Source organism: Notamacropus eugenii, chromosome 4, assembly GCF_028372415.1.
Source record: "Notamacropus eugenii isolate mMacEug1 chromosome 4, mMacEug1.pri_v2, whole genome shotgun sequence".
Classification (NCBI taxonomy): Eukaryota; Metazoa; Chordata; class Mammalia; order Diprotodontia; family Macropodidae; genus Notamacropus; species Notamacropus eugenii.
In genome coordinates, this window is record NC_092875.1 from 406,186,179 (window position 1) to 406,202,203 (window position 16,025).

The 16,025-nt window shown below is 37.8% G+C and overlaps 1 pseudogene; it reads right to left on the minus strand.

Moving 5' to 3' along the window:
* Window positions 1–214: 214 nt before the first annotated feature.
* On the minus strand, window positions 215–1,408 carry LOC140502654 (peptidyl-prolyl cis-trans isomerase-like 4 pseudogene; annotated as a pseudogene).
* Between the last annotated feature and the right edge of the window lie 14,617 nt (window positions 1,409–16,025).

Below are 16,025 nucleotides of genomic sequence, written 5' to 3' on the forward strand. Positions count from 1 at the left end.
CTTTTGACCTACTTTTGTCTCTCTTCTTATCCTCCTTTCTTTTACGGGTTTCTGGTCGGTGTTAGGTTTACTGTTACTGTAGCAGACCCTCTCAAGATCCACTGTGGCTGTGACTTTGAGATCTCTCCCTTTATTTTACTTTTTCTCTTCTCCTCACAACACTCTACTTCATTTCTCCTGTGACACCACTCCCATTTGGAAGCCTTAGAATTTTTTACTGTGTATAATCCTCTTCAGAGCAGAGTTTTCTTCATATACTTTTCACTTGAGGGTGAGTGACTTGATTTAGAGTCTTCCGTTTCCATCCAGCACAAGATGATATTTTGTATCATGTTTGATTTTTACTTTATCTTTGAGAGCAAATTTAGAAGATTTTTCCTGGTCCTTTTTTATATTCTTTGAAATCATTCTTGGTATATTTCTCACCTTTCCCTCTCCATTTAATTTTTGCAACAGAGAGGTTAAAAACCTACACATATTCATTTGTCATCGATAAGCACATTATTTATTTTGAAAAAGGATCTTTCATGAAGGTCTTCCTTTTCAAATTCATTGAAAGTATAACAAAAGGACTCTCCCATATTCCATTCACCTATAACTTCACAGCTTTTTATGGGTCCAGATCTTCAGATTATTATTTCCAGATTTTCATCTATGGTCACTGGATTCAATTTGCACACAAACAGAACATTTTCTGGAAGTTTGATATCTCATCAGGTAAATCTCTCACCATATTCTCAGAGAATAACCTGAGTTGTTTTCTCCCCCTCCTCGACCATTATTTCTTTAGTTTCTTCAGCTGAGCTCCCTTTCAAATCATCTATTTCTTCATCTACTTCTATTCAGCTACTATCTAATTGTTCTGGTTCTGGTGATCCATCAGGAATTGGGTACATTAGCTGAGTCATCAAATGAATCATCTAAAATCACTGTGTGATTTATCCTGATATCGTAATAAGTTACAAAACCTTTGTCAACAAAAGTCTCATTCATTTTCTTGAATACATCCATTCCTTGTTATTTCACCAAACATTGTATGCACACCTGATCAAAGTCATCTAGATTTTTCTCCTGTGGTAATAAGAAACTGAGATCCATGTTGATCACAGCCATTTTACTATAGATGCAGTGCCCTGATTCTCAGCATCGTTTCTGCCTCAAAAAGCCTTGCTTGATTACCATATGGTTGCACAAAGACTGATTCTCCTCCATGGTCAACATTCATAGGATCACCACTTTGTATGATACAATCTCTCTGGACATTATGAATGAGACAATAATTGTAATACTCTATTTTGCACAACTTTGGAAAACTCAAGCAAGCCTGCAACCACTTCTCTCTATACAAATCAACAACCATGTCTCCCAAAGAGGTCTCTAGCAGCACTGCCTCCAGCAGCACCTCCATGACACCCACAATGCCTCCCAACCCCAGGGAGCAGAAACCAGCAAAACAGCTCATCTGCACTGGCAATGCTTTAGCAAGATTAGCATTGTTGCTATGATGATAACCTGAGATAATATTTACAAAGTGCATTGCAAATCTAAAAGCTAGCTTACATGAATGCTAGCTTTTATTGTTATTTACCGTCTTTTACAGCTCCTTCTGTAACCACTGTGCAAAGACACGAATTCAGATCAGTGACTCAGTGGTTAACCACTGTATCTCATAGAAAAGCAAAACAGATAGTAAAACAAACTTTTAAGAAACAGGAATAGAGAAATAAGCTCACTTCTCTCCTAAGAGAAGGAGACAACAGGAGTGCTAATGAAAGAACATCCAAGTGTGAATTCACCAGTTCTGTTCTCAGTACAGCAGAAACAGTTTCAATATCCTACCTTGTCCTCTCTTCCTTGGAGGAAGTCACCCTTGCTATATAGCTCTACTCCCTCACATCTCCCTCATCTCCCTGGACTTCTCTCATTCTTAAGATGTGATGAAGGCTAGCTTTTCAGTCATCATTGCTTGACTGTCCAGGGAAGCTAGTCAAACCCTGGGGAATCAGAAGGCATAGGGGATATAGGTCCCTAATGTCCTGCCATGCATATCTGGGTACATAAAGTGTTTTTTTTCCTTGGTATCCCAGTGCTTAGTACAGTGCCTAGAACAGAAGATCCAAAAAAAATACTCAGCATTCCCCTGGAAATCTACTTTCTTTAACCCTTTAATGTTTTTTTTTATTTGTATCATTTCAAAAAATATAAAATATTTTTAAATGATACATCTTAAATTTAATAATTTATTACAAATTTGTAGATTTTTCTTTCATTGAAATTTTGATGATGCAATAGTATATCATGTAACTGTGTAGCATCATATTGTAAATATGTCATTACATACACAAATTCCTGCTGATGAATGCTGGACTTCCTGACAATACATGACACATTTGCCTGCCAACACTTGCTTGTTAAGAACTGTCAGTGGACTTGATCGCTGATAAGTTATAACTTGCATTTTGTGTGTTTATTTAAAAGATAATGTAATCACTACAACTTTAACTCTATTACACAACAGATGAAATACATATGAACGGTTTTTCAAGGTTTTCATATTTTCTCTTCTTTCCTTATGCTTCAACTGTCCCCTTATTTTTATTCAGTGCCTTCAATTGTACTTCAGGTTACTACAGCCTTCCCCCCAATGTTCCAGTGCCCCCCAGGGAGTGATATCACCCACTTTGAGAATCTGAGGTCCTAGAACTTAGTCAACACTTAATAAATACTTATTGACTGATTGTGGAGCAGAGAAATGAAGTGGCTTGCCCCAAGGGACACAACTAAAAAGTAGCAGAGCCAGGGCTAGAAGCCAGGTCTCCTCACTCGTAGTCTAGCCCTTCTCCCTCTTTTCCCCCCAAACCATGTGGAGAGATGTTGAGTGAGTCCAAGGGAACAAACTGAGGGTTCCATTGGCACCTATTATTTCTCATGGCTCCAGGCAATCTGGGTGAAGTGACTGCTGGCATCCTCTACTGGGAAAACCCTGACTCATATTGTACTTCATCAGAGGCAGAATTTTTCATTATAACCCGAATTCCTTTTTATTTCTTCCTCCATTTTCTGCTACCAAAATAGTCTCTCCTTCAGTGACACACAGGAGAAACAATCAGAAAAATTATCACTAGTCCCATAGAAGGAATTTTAAGCATCAAGAAGTTAGTGGTGACGTTAGGCTTAGACCAGCCTGAAATCCGACAGCCATGAGGCCATCCCTTCAGACCCACACTTGTTGCAGAATCTTTTGGAGTCAGAATGAAACTTTCATCATGGGGACCAGTGTAAACTGGGGTTGCCATGTTGCTTCCATAGATGAGCTGAAAGGTTTTGAGGAAGCATTCCTGCCCTCCAGTGCCAGGGTAACAAACAGAGAAGAAAGGAGGAAAACAAAGATGTGAGGGTGAGCAGCAATCCTAAGTCCCACACTGTTAAGCCTCAAATATCTTGACTTCCTCTCATCAGTAAAATTCATTCAGAAGTTCAATCAGCAAACAAAGGGCACTCCTCATATAACCTCTCTTCCATCTGTCCCCTTCTCTTCATTCACACAGCCACCATCTTGCTCAGACCCTCAACACCTTTTGGCTGTCACTTCATTGCAGTCATTTCATTGGTCTGCATATAAAATACAAACTTCTCTGTTTAGATTTTAAAGCCCTCCAAAACCTGACTCCTACCAACCTTTCCAGCTTCGTTAGACTTTATTCCTACACACACAGCCTCTGATAGTGACTAATTGACCTTTCTTGCCCTACAATGACATTCCATTTCCCATTCTCCTTGCCTTTGCACTGGTTGCATTCTCTGTGCCTGGAATGCACTCCCTCCTTACCATCATAGAGTTCCTCTCTTCCTTTAAGATGAGACTCAGACTCTACCTTCTACATGAAGTCTTTTCCAAATTCTCCCCGAGGTCTAATACCCTCCCAACTATTTCACATTTATTTTAATCTATTCTCTTTATATTTATTCCGTATATATTTGCAGAGCATATATGTTATTTTTGTCTTCCCTACTAGACTGTTAACACTTTGAGAGTAGGAAGTGTTCCTTCCTTTGTCTTTGTATGCCCAACACTGAGAACAGGCTCATAGTAAGTGCTTAAGAAAAACTTACTGAATGATTGAAAGAATGAGGCACGTACATTTTAAAAATCAAGCTGATGTCCCCATCATGGTTTTTTAAAAGTTCTCACTCACAGATATGCTGGCTTTGCATTTCAATTCTTTATCCAGATGGGAAAGTTAATCCAAGAATGCATTTGAAGCATCCAGATTTACTCTGCTGAAAAGGCAAATATTGTAAATCTGCAATGATCACCAGATGCCCATTGAAAGGAAAGGAAAGAAAATGCAAGAGAATTTTGAGAGGAAGAAGGAACTTGAGGGAGCATAGTCAGAGGAGATGAAATAATAGGAGAATTAATTTGGAGCAGACCCTTACTACATTGTGTAACAAGATCTGTGTTCCAGTTCCTGGAATATAACTCACTAGAGATTTGGAGAATTTTGCAATTAATTTTGAAATTCCAAGCCTGGCAACTAGAACACCAGCTGTCACATTCAGAATCACTCCTTATCTGAGAGGGCATTATTGAGTTCCTCTAAAAGAGAGATCGTGTCTTAATCCAGACTCAGGAAGGTGGGAGAGTACCAACAGTTTAGTGAAAGAAAACATGAAGCTCACAAAACAGTAAAGTGAACCAGGTTTATTGAAGGGAGACATTCACAAAACAAAAGGCAGTCAGAGAGAATGATGGTATGAAATTGAACACTTGGTGGGTCCCTAGAGGAAATGGGGTACCCTCTCCCTAACCAGTGAAGTCTGAGTTTTGACAGGGTTCTTCTCTGGGTCTAGAAGGACCAGGCATTGTGGGAAGGGAAGAAGGAACCTGGACCTGTGGACTGGGACTAATGGGAAAAGGGAAGAGTCCTGGGGAATTGGAGGCTATTCAAACTCTTCACTTTTTAAAAGTGGACTCTGGGCTGTTACTGCTTGGTTTTACTCTGACAGAGAAAGTCAGCTTCCTTCTCAGGGGCATCTGAGTTTTCCCAGGTCTTCATCATTTAATGGATCAGGATGTAATATAACCAGTACCTGGCCAAAAGTTGCCTCTACCACATGGCCAATCTTTGCTTCAGCCCACCTCCAGCAAGAGAGAACTCACTGCCTCTGAAGAAAGTCCACTTTTAGGCAGTTCCAATTGTTATGAAGTTTTTCCCTAATTAAGCCCAATTCTACACCTGTGAAATTCCACTAGGTATCACAAGTTTCTCATTCCATGGCCAAGGAGGACAAGGCTAATACTCTTCCACATCACAATCCTTCAAATATTGGACAATCACCATCTGTCTCTCAAAACTAAGCATTCCCAGTTCCTCCAACTGATTTTAACACATATTTTTAATAATACACCCAGCTATTTGTGATGCTTTGGAAAGAGCACTGGACTTGGAGTCTGGGTTCAAATTCTGGCTTGAATAATTATTTGTTGTGTAATCTTTTTTACCCAGAAACTCTGAGAGTCTTCCACTCCCAGTTTGATTTTTGGGTATTTTTTTTTCTTTTATTAAAAGACGCCATCCCTTGAGTAACTCCTTAAAGAGGCCTATTCATCAACTAGCTGTATCTCACTTACAGTGAGAATCTCATAAGACCTTACCCTAAAATGGCCAAGGTCCTGCAATTGCACCCTGGGCTGTATCCAGGCCTCCTGATGAATATCAGGCCCCTGGATCCAGATGGCTTTGGAGGAAAAAGTGAGGCTGGTGACCTTGTACAGCCCTCCCTCACTCAAATCAAAGTCAACTGCAAGTTATGTCATCATCTTGATGTCATGGTCCTCTTTGAGAACTAAGGACAAACACAACAATCTTGGATGATTCACTTCTAGCCTCTAGTCCTGAGTTTCTTAATACGTTAAATGAAAGTGTTGGCCTAGTTAATTTCTAAGACCCTTTCCAGCTATAAAATCTATTATCCAAAGATAACAGAAGATTGTCAAAAGTGATTGTCCTAAGACCCAGATCAGACTATGTTATTCCCCTATTCAATAACTTGCCTGTGGGTCCCTATTACCTCTAGGACCAAACATAAAATCCTGTTTCATTTTTAAAGGCCTTCCTACCTTTCTAGTCCTCTTATACTTTACCCCCACCATAATTCGTGATCTGTGACAGTGTCCTCCTCACTTGCTGTTACTTGCACAAGATAAACCATTTCCTAACTACAAGCATGTTCACTTGGTTGTCCTCCATGGCTGGGATTCTTTTCCTCCTCATCACCTCTGGGCCTTCCTGCTTTCTTCAAGTATTATCAAAATCTCCCTAACCCCCTTCTACAAGAGGTCTTAATTCTAGTACTGTTCTGAGATGATCTCCAGTTTATCCAGTATGTGGTTAGTTTGGGAATTGTTTTTCCTTTCTTTGTATCCCCAGCACTTAGCATAGTGACTGACACTTAGGAGAGACTCAATAAATGCTGGTTTGCTTTACTTGTCGCCGACATTGAAATCTGTTGCAGAATCATTTATGCCTTCAACGGCCCTTCTCATCTTCTACTACCCCAGTAAGTAATCTTCATGAGTTACCATAACTAAAAATGTTCAATAGTCATTGACCAATTCTAAAAGTGAGGCTCTCCAAAATTAGCAATATTGGTCTTTAGACAAATGACACAGAATCTGTGATTGGTCCTTTCCAACTTGATAAAAATTGCCATTGTCAACTTTTAATTTCCTTTTATTGTATTTTCATTTTACTTTAAATTATATCATATTTTACATTAGTTTATATTAACATTAATAAAATGCTTATATTGTATTATTAAATATATTTATATTTTCATATTTGTCTTTCTTACATTGTTTTATTAATCTTTATATAACAAATATAAATATCACAAACTTCATGTTTATATTATATGCAGTATATGTTACATATGGTATAATATAGCATATTATATATGAATATAAATATCACATGTAAACATAATAATATACCATAGTAAATAAATAAATGTCACATACACATGTATTACATATAAATATGTTAGTTTTATTATAACAGATCAATAAGTTATAAAATAATAAACAGAGTTCTATGTGATGAAAATGTTATTCAGCAGCAATTACCTATCTCAAGAACTCAGGGAGAAAGTGTTTCCCATATGACCATAGATATTTTTTACTCTAGTCTTTGAGAACTGAGGGTCATCATTGGTCCACAATGAGGAATCAGAAGAAGACTTTTTAGTGGAGCATCATTATTATATATTGGAGTTTTTTAAATTTAATTGTTGTTTTCTTCCAATAGGCTCCATGAGGGCAACAACCATGCCTTGTCTCAAATTTGGATATCCCACAATGTCCATCACAATACTTGGAACACAGTGGGCATTTAAATATTAGTTAACTTCACTTTATTTGTCTTGATTTCTGATAGATTTTTAGTTGAGCAGTGGGTGATTAAGCAGCTTACCCTAGCGGTATACTGGTAAATGTTTAACAGTCAGCTCTCGGAAAATCCTGCCACACTTTTATGTCTAATCTGCTTTGTTTAACGTTTTCTCCATCACCTCCTAAAGCTAGGTACTCCACAAAACAATAAATCAAATCCTGATGTGTAGTATCTGTAAATATTTGCAGTGTAAATGCTCAACTCTGAAAGTTTATCAATAGGCACTAGAGAAGCAATAGAAGCTGGCTCCACATACCCCACCATCCCCAGGTTCTCTTCAGAATAGCTGAACAATAATTAAACCCTACTTATGTTCAGAGTTTACTGTAACCACACTGGGGGTTCATGAGAATTGGCCTGCCAACTTGAGGAGTAGTGTGCTAGTATGCCAAGTAGAAACCACTTGACATTGTAACCAAGTAATCAGTACCTCTAGCAATGCTGAGTATCTTATTTAGAAAGGGTAATTATGAATTTAATGATAAAGTTAGCACCCAAACTCAAAGATTTCTTCAACACCCATTTCCATCTACAAACTTTTCTTCCTAAGCTGCTCTCTCTCTCTCTCTCTCTCTCTCTCTCTCTCTCTCTCTCTCTCTCTCTCTCTCTCTCTCTCTCTCTCTCTCTTTCTCTTCTCCTTCCCTCCCTGTCTGTCTTCTGCCTCCAATTCATCAGCCACACAAGCCGCCAAATTGATATTTCAAAAGTGTAAATCTTACCATGTCATTCTTCTGCTCACAAAGTTTCAGTGGCTCCCTATTACCTCTAGGATTCCTCTGGCAGTTAAAACGCTTTATAATCTGACTGTAGCTTACATTTCTAGACTTTTTGAACATTACTCTTCTTTTCTCATGCCAAATTCCAGCTAACCTGGCCTACTCCCTCTTACACTTTCATGATATCAGTGCCCCATCACCATATATTTGCAGAAACATTTCAATTTTTTATTAATTAATTAATTTGTTTTCAGTTCTCTATAATCACTTCCATATACCTTAGATTTTTTCCCCTTCCTTCCCCACCTTCCTCCCCACCACTCCCTCATGAGACAACATGTAATGTTACATAGGTTGTACACATACATTCTTATTAAATGCATTTTCACTTTAGTCATTTTGCATAGAAGAATTAAAATGAATAGGAGAAACCATGAAAACAAAATATAGTACAAGACAAAATGGTCTGCTTCATTCTGCAATCCAGTGCCATAGTTCTTTCTCTGGATGTGGAAGGCATTTTGCTTCAAGAATCTGCTGGGAGTCTTTTTAGGTCCTTGTCTACCATGAAAATTCCTTGCACATTGTGGTTGTTGCTGCATACAAAGTTCTCCTGGTTCTGCTTCTTTCACTCAGCATCAGTTCAAATAAGTCATCCAGGCCTATCTGAAGTCTTCTTGTTCACCATTTCTTATAGCACAATAGTATTCCATTACATTCATATACCACAACTTGTTCAGTCATTCACCAGTTGATGGGCATCCTCTCAATTTCCAGTTCTTGGCCACCATAAAGAGAGCTGCAATAAATATTTTTGTACAAGTGGGACTCTTTCTCATTTTTATGATCTCTTTAGGATACAGTCCTAGAAGAGATATTGCTGGGTCAAAGGGTATACACATTTTTGTAAGCCTGTGGGCATAGTTGCTCTCCAGAATGGTTGGATAAGCTCACAGCTCCACCAACAATGAATTGGTGTTCCAACTCTCCCACATCTTCTCCAACATTTATCATCTTCTTGTTTTGTCATGTTAGCTAATCTGATAGGTGTGATATACCTCAGAGTTGTTTTGATATATATCTCTCTAATCAATAGTGATTTAAAGCATTTTTCATATGACTGTAGATAGCTTTAATTTCTTCCTCTGAAAACTGCCTGTTCATATTCTTTCATTATTTATCAGTTGGGGAATAACTTATATTGTACATTTGACTCAGTTCTCTATATATTTTAGAAATAAGGCCTTTATCACAGACACTAGTTGCAAAAATTCTTTCCCAGTTTTCTGCTTCCCTCCTAATCTTGGTTGTATTGGGTTTATTTGTACAAAAACTTTTCAATTTAATGAATCAAAATTATCCATTTTGCACTTCATAATATTTTCTATCTCCTGTTTGGTCAAAAATTTCTCCTTTCTCCATAATTCTGACAAATACACTATTCCTTGCTCTGATAATTTGTTTATAGTACCAGTCTTTCTACCTAGATCATGTATCCATTTGAATTTTATTCTTGTGTACAGTGTAAGGCATTGGTCTATGCCCAGTTTCCTCCACACTGTTATCCAGTTTTCCCAGCAATTTTTGAGAAACAATGAATTCTTATCCCAGAAGCTGGGGTCCTTGGGTTTATCAAACAGAAGATTGCTATATTCATTGATTACTGTGTCTTGAGTACCCAACCTATTCCACTGGTCTACCGCTCTATTTCTTAGCCAGTACCAAGTGGTTTTGATGATCGCTGCTTGAAAATACAATTTGAGATCTCACAGGGCTAGGCCAGCATCCCTAGTCTTTCTTTTCATTAGTTCCCTTGATATTCTGGACGTTTTGTTCTTCCAAATGAATTTTGATATTATTTTTTCTACCTCTAGAAAATAATTATCTGGTAGTTTAATTGATATGTCACTGAATAAGTACATTAATTTAGGTAGAATTGTCATTTTTGTTATATTGGCTCAGCCTAACTACAAGCAACTAATGCTTTTCTACTTACTTAGATCTGACTTTATTTGTGTGAAAAGTGCTTTGTAATTGTATTCATATAGTCCCTGGGTTTGTTTTGGCAGGGAGACTACCAGATATTTTATAGTGTCTACTTTAAATGGGATTTCTCTTTCTATCTCCTGCTGTTGGGCTTTGTTCATAATATATAGAAATGCAGAAGATTTGTGCGGGTTTATTCTGTAACCTGCAACTTTGCCAAAGTTGCTTATTATTTCAAGTAGTTTTTTTTACTTGAATCTCTGGGATTCTCTAAGTATATCACCATATCATCTGCAAAGAGTGATAACTTAGTTTCTTCTTTGCCCATTCTAATTCCTTCCATTTCTTTATCTTGTCTAATTGCTACAGGTAACATTTCTAGTACCTTATTGAATAATAGTGGTGATAATGGACATCCTTGTTTCACCCCTGATCATATTGGAAATGCATCTAGCTTATCTCCATTGCATATAATGCTTGCTGAAGGTTTTAGTTAGATACTGCTTATTATTTTATGGAAGGCTCCATTTATTCCTATGCTCTTCAGTGTTTTCAATTTTGTCAAAAGCTTTTTCTGTATCATATGATTTCTGTTAGTTTTGTGGTTGATATGATCAATGATTCTGATAGTTTTCCTAATGTTGAACCAGCCCTACATGTCTGGTATAAAGCCTACCTGGCCATAATGTATTATTCTTGTGATAAGTTGTTTTACTCTTTTTCCTAATATCATATTTAAAATTTTTGCATCTATGTTCATTAGAGAAATTGGTCTATAATTTTCTTTCTCTGTTTTGCCTCTTCCTGGTTTAGGTATCAGAACCATTTTTGTATCATAAAAAGAATTTGGTAGGACTCCTTCTTCACCAGTTTTCCCAAATAGACTATATAGTATTGGAATTAACTGTTCTTTATATGTTTGATAGAATTCACTTGTAAATCCATCTGGCCCTGGAGATTTTTTCCTAGGGAGTTTCATTGATGGCATGCTCAATTTCTTTGCCTGAGATGGGATTATAAGTATTCAACTTCCTCTTCTGTTAATCTGGGTAATTTATATTTTTGAAATATTCATCCATCTCATTTAGATTGTCAAATTTATGGGCATACAGTTGGGCAAAGTAATTTCTAATTGTTGTTTTAATTTCCTCCTCATTGGAGGTGAGTTCACCCTTTCCATTTTTCATATTGTTAATTTCTTTTTTAATCAAATTGACCAAAGGTTTATTATTTTTGTTGGTTTTTTCATAAAACCAACTCTTAGTTTTATTTATTAGTTCAATAGTTTTCTTAATTTCAATTTTATTAATCTTTCCTTTGGTTTTCAATATTTCTAATTTGGTATTTACTTGGAGATTTTCAATTTGTCCATTTTCTAGCTTTTTCAGCTGCATACTCAATTCACTGAGCTCCTCTTTTCTATTTTATTAATGTAGGCATTCAAAGATATAAAACTTTCCCTAAGAACTGCTTTATGGTATCCCACAAGTTTTGGTAGGTTGTCTCATTATTGTCATTCTCTTGAATGAAATTGTTGACTGTTTCCATGATTTGTTGTTTAACGCATTATTTAATTTCTAACTAATTTTTTGTTTATCATCCCATGGCTTTTTATTACATATAATTTTTATTGCATTATGATCTGAGAAGGATACATTGACTATCTCTGCCTTTCTGCACTGGACTGTGAGATTTTTATGCCCTAGTACATGGTCAATTTTTGTATATGTGCCATGTACCACTGAGAAAAAGGTATGATCCTTTCTATCCCCGTTCAATTTTCTCCAGAAATCTATCTACCTTATCCAGAGTTTTACTCACCTCCTTAACTTCTTTCTTATTTATTTTGAGGTTAGATTTATCAAGTTCAGAGAGGGGGAGGTTGAAGGGATGTGAAGGGATTATAACAGGAGGTCCCCCACTAGTATAGTTTTGCTGTCTATTTTTTCCTGTAAGTCCCTTAACTTCTCCTCTAGGAATCTGGATGCTATACCACTTGAAGCATATATGTTTAATAATGATATTGCTCATTGTCTATGGTGTCTTTTAGCGGGACAGTTTCCTTCCTTATCTCTTTTGATTAGATCTATTTCTGCTTTTGTTTTGTCTGAGATTAGGATTGCTACCCCTGCTTTTTTTACATCAGCTGAAGCACAATATATTCTGCCTCAACCTTTTACTTTACCCTGTGTGTATCCCCCGTTTCAAATATGTTTCTTGCAAACAACATACTGTTGGATTATGGTTTTTTAATCCACTCTGCTATCCATCTCCATTTGTGGGAGAGTTCATTCCATTCACATTCACAGTTATGATTACTATCTGTGTCTTTCCCTCCATCCTCTTTCTCCCCATTTATGCTTTTAGTTCTCCCATCTCCCTTCCCCTCCACAATAGTGTTTTAATTTTTAACCACTACCTCCCTTCCCTTCCTTCTTTCAGCCCCCCTCCCTTTTGCTCCCTTTTTCCCTTACTACTTTTTCCCTCCCTTTTAGCCTCCCCTCCCTTTTCTTTCCCCTTTCTCCTCCTATTGCCTATAGAGCTAGCTATATTTCTATACTTAACTGAGTTTGTTGTTACATCTTAAAGATGAGAGTAAATCTCAAACAATGTTCATCTCCCTTCCCTTTTTCCCTGTACTATAATATGTTTTTGTGCCCCTTCTTGTGATGTCATGTACCTTTTCCTGCCTCCTCCATTTCACATCTCCTGTTACAATCTCTTCACACCCTTAAATCACATTTTTATCATCACATCATTTAATTTATGCCCACTCCCTCTATCTATGTATATCCCTTTTAAATATCATAATAAATATACAATTCTCATAATTGACAAGTTTAATCTTCCTTTAAAAGGATGCAAACAGTTTGATCACACTGAATAACAAGTTTTTTTTCCTCTGTTTACCTTTTTATGCCTCTCTTGATACTTTTTCTTGAAGATCAATTTTCTATTGAGCTCTGGCCTTTTCATCAGGAAGGTCTGGAAATTCCTTATTTCATGGAATGTCCACCTCCTTGCCTGAAATATTATGCTCAGTTTTGCTGGGTAATTGATCATTGGTTTTATTCCCAGCTCCTTTGCCTTACAGAATATCATATTCCAGTTCCTCCTATCTTTTAATGTAGAAGCTGCAAGGTCCTGTGTGATCCTGACTCTAACTCCTTAATATTTGAATTGTTTCTTTCTGGCTGACTGCAGTATTTTCTCCTTCACTTGATAGTTCTGGAATTTGACAACAATATTCCTTAGTGTTTTCAGTTTGGGATCCCTTTCAGGAGGTAAATGGTGGATTCTTTCAGTGCTTATTTTGCCCTCTGAATCTAGGACTTCTGAGCAGTTTTCCTTGATGATTTCTTGGAAGATATTGTCCAGGCTTTTTTTTTTCATCATGTCTTTCTGGTAGACCAATAATTCTCACATTTTCTCTCCTGGATCTATTTTCCTGGTCAGTTGTTTTTCCAATGAGATATTTTGTATTTTCTTCTTTTTTTCATTCTTTAGATTCTGTTTGACTGATTCTTGATGTCTCCTAAAGTCATTAGCCTCTACTTGCCCAATTCTAATTTTTAATAGATTGTTTTCTTCAGTTAACTTTTGCATCTCCACTTCCATTTGCCCAACTGTTCCTTTTAAATTATTCTATGATTTCTCTTTTCATATTTTTAAAATCATTGGCCAGTTTTTCTTCTACTTCTCTAATTTGGCTTTTAAAATCCTTCTTGAACTCTTCCAAGAATGCTCTTTGGGCTTGAGACCAGTTCATATTCCCTTCTGAAGTTTCAGATGGGAGTATAGTCTCAGTGCTGATCTCTTTGGTATTCGTGTTTTGGTCTTTGTCTCCACAGAAATATTCTATGGTCTCTTCTTTTCTGGTTTGCTTCTTCTCACGATGATCATTCTTTTCCTGACTTTTAAAGTGGATCTCTGCTTCTGGGGCAGAGTGGCCTCTGTCCCACAGTTCTTGTGCTTAGAACTTGAGGCTTTATGTACTGTGGACTCTGATTCTTTCAGCTAGAAGTTAAAATTCCGTAGTTTACCTGGTGCTGGCTGATGTGCCAAAGCAGAGAACCGGTAAAGTTTTTCTGAGTTTCCCGGGAGCTACCCTGGAGCTTGCTGTGTTAAGTGTGGGAGAGGAGAGGTCTGACCATAGGAGGTCTCCTCTCCTGAGCTAGAGCACAGGCAGGCTCAATGGTTGGTGAACCCCCATCTGCACTAATGTCTTCCTGATTCTTCTGGCTGTGCTGAGGCATGCCTGGGGTCCTGGCATTGACGATTACAGGCTCCACACCCCTGGGGCTCAGGATCCCTTCCAGGTTCACTGAGGTGGAGCCGTCTGGGACAGCTCTGATCCTGCACTGGTCCACTTCAGCCACAGCAAAAAGGACCCCCCTTTGCAATTTTCCTAACCTCCCAGGCTAATAGACTGTTTACCCCTCCAGATGATCACACTGTTCCAGAATTTTTCCTGGGGAAATATTCTCTGGGTTTTTCAAGGTCAACAAGGGGAGGGGGGTAGCATTTTACTGATCACTCTGCCATCATGGCTCTTGGAACTTCAAGTAGGTGACTTACAGACATTTAATCTGAGGGATGATATTGTCAGGAGCAGCTACTGTGGTTACCTGAGGTTCTGCAGTTCTCTCTCACTCACTTCTACTGGACTCTGGTAATGGGCTGATATGTTTGAGAATCCGCAGTGCTGTTTCTGGTTCTGACTGCCCAGGGCTTCCTGTCCAACTTTTCTATGGAGGCCCTGCTGGCACAGCCTGTGCACTGTGCACTCCTCCATCCCCATGCAACAGTTCCTTCTCATCGACCTTCTGGTCTGTCTTGGGTTAGAAATCTGCCACACTATGTCACCTATTGTATTCTGCCACTTTAAAATTTGTTCAGATTCTCCTTTTAGAAGTATCTGAAGGAGTTTGTCTTAGAGTTTAGGTGAGTACTTGCTCTCACTCCACCACCTTGACTTCACCCCCCAGAAACATCTCTTACCTAGAGACAATACTCTCCCTCTCACCTTCCCATTTAGCTCAGAGCTTCCACCTCCCCTATCAAAGTGTCTTTTGTATTTACTTTGGGTTTTCTTACCTGTGTAGACTCTTTGAAGGCAAGGGCTATCTCATTTTTGTCTTTGTAGCCCAGTCTCTCTCACAATGCTTGAAATTACATAAATATGAATTGATATTTTTTTAAAGAAAAGGAAATATGGGTCAAATGATACACATGTATGAACTAAGAGGTGTAATGCTTCTTTTAACAGGATAGAATGCAAATGGTCCTTTATGTAGAAGGGAGATCAAAGAGAACTCAGCAATCACTTGTTGTCAGGAATTATCAAGCCATAATAGCTCAAAGTGTGACAGACTAGTCTTTGTTAGGATGAGAGTTAATCTGGTCTCCATGGTAGCCTGGCGTTAGAGCAAACTATGATCACTGAATCCTAGGAAAAGGAAGACAAATAGAGGGAGTGATACTGAATTATAAATTGTATTCGAGAACTAATGCAAACAAATATTAGGGGGTCGGGTGGGCTGGGCTCCATTTCAGAAGCTTCAGAAAACAGGTTGTTCTCTGAGAACAGCTGTCATTAGTCATTGTGGTAGGAAGCCAGTGTTTCTGTTAGCCTGGGTAGCTAAAAGAGACAGTCTGAAAATAATTGCTTTCTTCTTTTTATGACCCTTGATTTTTCAGATACAATACACCTGTGGCAACTAGCAGAGAGAGGGGTTACTCTGACCTTTATCTTTCTCTGGCATGTCTTTTTCAAGTTTTCATTATTTTTGCCCTTTAAATCATTTATTTCAGATCATCATAACAAGATGCAGCCTACCAAGTCTCACATTAATGATTAGAACTAGGA